The sequence below is a fragment of the Suncus etruscus genome, chromosome 13 (genome assembly GCF_024139225.1).
Source record: "Suncus etruscus isolate mSunEtr1 chromosome 13, mSunEtr1.pri.cur, whole genome shotgun sequence".
NCBI classification, from domain to species: Eukaryota; Metazoa; Chordata; class Mammalia; order Eulipotyphla; family Soricidae; genus Suncus; species Suncus etruscus.
Window position 1 is genome coordinate 51,888,193 of NC_064860.1, and position 4,634 is coordinate 51,892,826.

A 4,634-nucleotide genomic window follows, 5' to 3' on the forward strand; every position below is an offset into this window, starting at 1 on the left:
CAAAGTGGAAACCCAAAAAACAATTCAAAAGATCAAGGAAAGCAGAAGTTGGTTCTTTGAAAAAATAAACAAGATTGATAGACCACTGGCAAAACTAACAATGAAAGAGAGAGAGAAACTTGATAACTCGTATTAGGAATGAAAAAGGAGAGATCACTACTGATATGACAGAGATTCAAAGGGTAATCAGAAACTATTTTGAGAAACTCTATGCCACTAAAAATGAGAACCTGGAAGAAATGGATAAATTCTTGGACTCTTATAATCTTCCACGGTTGAAGGAAGAGGATGTAACATATCTAAACACCCCCATAACTACTGATGAAATTAAAACGGTAATCAAATGTCTGCCCAAAAACAAAAGCCCAGGCCCAGATGGATTCACTAATGAATTCTTTCAAACTTTCCAAGAGGAACTACTACCAATCCTGGCAAGACTCTTTCATAAAATTGAACAAACGAAAACACTTCCAAATAGCTTTTATGAAGCCAACATCACCTTGATACCTAAACCAGACAGAGATGCTACGAAAAAAGAAAATTACAGACCAATATCACTGATGAATACAGATGCAAAGATCCTCAAAAAAATCCTGGCAAATAGGATTCAATGCCTCATTAAGAAGATCATCCACTACAATCAAGTAGGTTTCATCCCAGGAATGCAAGGATGTTTTAACATCCGTAAATCTATCAACATAATACACAACATCAACAAGAAAAATAAAAACCACATAATCATATCAATAGATGCAGAGAAAGCATTTGATAAGGTCCAACACCCATTCTTGATCAAAACTCTTAGCAAGATGAGAATGGAAGGAACCTTTCTCAATTTAGTTACGGCCATCTACCACAAGCCAGTGGCAAATATTATCCTCAATGGAGAAAAACTAAAAGCCTTTGCTCTAAATTCTGGCACATGACAAGGCTGTCCTCTCTCATTACTCCTATTCAACATAGCACTGAAAGTACTCGCTATAGCGATTAAGCAAGAAAAAGATATCAAGGGAATCCAGATAGAAAAGGAAGAACTCAAGCTCTTACTGTTTGCAAATGACATGATACTCTATTTAGAAAACCCTAAAGACTCTACCAAAAAGGTTCTAGAAACAATAGACTCAAATAGCAAGGTGGCAGGCTACAAAATTAACACACAAAAATCAATAGCCTTTCTATACACCAATAGTAATAAGGGGGGCTGGAGAGATAGCACAGCGGCATTTGCCTTGCAATCAGCCGATCCAGGACCAAAGGTGGTTGGTTTGAATCCCGGTGTCCCATATGGTCCCCTGTGCCTGCCAGGAGCTCTTTCTGAGCAAACAGCCAGGAGTAACCCCTGAGCAATGCCAAGTGTGGCCCAAAAATAAAAAAAAAAAAAAGTAATAAGGAAGAAATGGTCATTAAGAAAACAACCCCATTCACAATCGTGCCACACAAACTCAAATATCTTGGAATCAACTTGACTAAAAATGTGAAGGACCTATACAAAGAAAACTATAAAACTCTGCTCCAAGAAATAAGAGAGGACACGTGGAAATGGAAACACATACCCTGCTCATGGATTGGCAGGATTAACATCATCAAAATGGCAATACTCCCCAAGGCATTATACAGATTTAATGCGATCCCTCTAAAGATACCCATGACATTCTTCAAAGAAGTGGATCAGGCACTTTTGAAATTTGTTTGGAACAATAAATACCCTAGAATAGCTAAAGCAATCATTGGAAAAAAGAATATGGGAGGAATTACTTTCCCCAACTTTAAACTTTAATACAAAGCAATTGTTATTAAAACAGCATGGTATTGGAATAAGGACAGGCCCTCAGATCAGTGGAATAGGCTTGAATACTCAGACAATGTTCCCCAGACATACAATCACCTAATTTTTGATAAAGAAGCAGGAAATTTTAAATGGAGCAAGGAAAGCCTCTTCAACAAGTGGTGTTAGCATAACTGGCTAGCCACTTGCAAAAAATTGAACTTAGACCCCCCAGCTAACATCATGTACGAAGGTAAAATCCAAATGGATTAAAGACCTCGATATCAGACCCCAAACCATAAGATATATAGAACAACACATAGGCAAAACACTCCAGGACATTGAGATTACAGGCATATTCAAGGAGGAAACTGCACTCTCCAAGCAAGTGAAATCAGAGATTAACAGATGGGAATATATTAAGCTGAGAAGCTTCTGCACCTCAAAGGAAATAGTGCCCAGGATACAAGAGCCACCCACTGAGTGGGAGAAACTATTCACCCAATACCCATCAGATAGGGGGCTAATCTCCAAAATATACAAGGCACTGACAGAAATTTACAAGGAAAAAAACATCTAATCCCATCAAAAAATGGGGAGAAGAAATGAACAGACATTTTGACAAAGAAGAAATGCAAATGGCCAAAAGACACATGAAAAAGTGCTCCACATCACTAATCATCAAGGAGATGCAAATCAAAACAACGATGAGATACCACCTCACACCACAGAGAATGACACACATCACAAAGAATGAGAATAAACAGTGTTGGCGGGCATGTGGCGAGAAAGGAACTCTTATCCACTGCTGGTGGGAATACCGTCTAGTTCAACCTTTATGGAAAGCAATATGGAGATTCCTCCAAAAACTGGAAATAGAGCTCCCATACGATCTAGCTATACCACTCCTAGGAATATACCCTAGGAACACAAAAATACAATACAAAAACCCCTTCCTTACACCTGTATTCATTGCACTATTTACCATAGCAAAGCTCTGGAAACAACCAAGATGCCCTTCAACAGACGAATGCTAAAGAAACTGTGGTACATATACACAATGGAATATAATGCAGCTGTCAGGAGAGATGAAGTCATGAAATTTTCCTATACATGGATGTACACGGAATCTACTATGCTGAGTGAAATAAGTCAGAGAGAGAGAGAAAAACGCAGAATAGTCTCACTCATATATGGGTTTTAGGAAAAATGAAAGACATTCTTGCAATAATAATTTTCAGACACAAAAGAGAAAAGAGCTGGAAGTTCCAGCTCACCTCAGGAAGCTCACCACAAATAGTGATGAGTTTAGTTAGAGAAATAACTACATTTTGAACTGTCCTAACAATGAGAATGTATGAGGGAAATGGAAAGCCTGTCTAGAGTACAGTCAGGGGTCGGGTGGGAGGAGGGAGATTTGGGACATTGGTGATGGGAATATTGCACTGGTGATGGGTGGTGTTCTTTACGTGACTGAAACCCAAACACAATCATGTATGTAATCAAGGTGTTTAAATAAAATATATAAAAAAAGAAAAGAAGTACCAAACACAATTTTATGTATGTAATAAAGTTGGTTAAAAAAAGAATAAAATACCTTGTACTTAAAAAACAAACAAACAAAAAAAAGAAAACAAGACAGACATAATAGAGAAAATCATGGGCCAGGGGACTCCCAGCTTCATGGACTGAGAGCCCTGACAGTCCTCCACCTGGGACATTTATTGTTCAGGAATAATCAATATGGGATGAAAAGCAGATAACATGCAAATCCCTATCTAATATTTTTAACCATGTCTACAGGGGCAATATCTGAAGGGTATACTAGGCATGACATAGCTAGGGGGATAGCTGAGGGGGTGGAGAGATCTGTTACCTTCATCCCCCATTCTTCCTGTGTATCCTTACCTGATGATAAGACCTGCCCATTTCTGGGAGGGGTCCTTGTTAGGTAACAGAAAGATTACCTCAGGGGTAGGAAGGAAATTGATTCAAGGATTCAGTGGGAGATGGAGGAAGAAGCAGCAGGAGGAGTGATGGCAGAAAGAGGTTGTAATGACAGGGCTGACTATGGAACCAGAGTTAAAGGTTTTAAAGCTTAGGAGCCACATGTGGTGGCTAGGGCCTGAATAAAGCTGATGTCTCCTGAAACCTGACTGTCTGTGGATTATTTACTCGTGGCTATTCTGATCCCTCAGACCCAACGGCTGGAAGGAGTTGGAGGAGTGTGGCCCGGCCAGCAGAGAAAGTCCTCTCCATCCATCGCATCATCATCCAGCCCCACCCAGAACCCCATATTTAACATCTTAACATCAAGGCTTAGGATCACCCTGGCGCAAGACAATATTGATAGGCATTATAGTCAGAGCTCTCTGTACAGGGAGAAGGGCTGGTCCAAGTTAAAGACCAATTAGGAATCATTAGCTGTGGAGAGAATACCTCTATGTGCTCTGGTCGGATGGTTTAGGAATGGCATCACAGAGGGCATCCAACATTTAAATTAAACTAAATATGGGTTTGTTTGTTTGTTTTTTAAATTCTTTCCTACGTGCAGCTCTAATTGTTTCAACTATCTAAAAAAAATTTTTTTTTAATCAGGAGATTATCCTGACATTGGGGGCTTTGGAGTTTGTATTAGGAAAATGATTTCCCACACAGGATGGAGCATTGTCTTATCCAGAAAACTCTTCCCAGGACCTTCCCATCTTTCCCTTCTTGCTCTTCTACCTCTTTCCTTAAATAAAATATCAAAATTTGTCACAGCAAAACTGATCTAGTACTAGATGTATTGTTGGATTTTAAATGTCAAATTAGCATCTGAAACTTACTTTTTTATTTTTTTGTTTTTTATTTTGGGGCCACAGTCAGA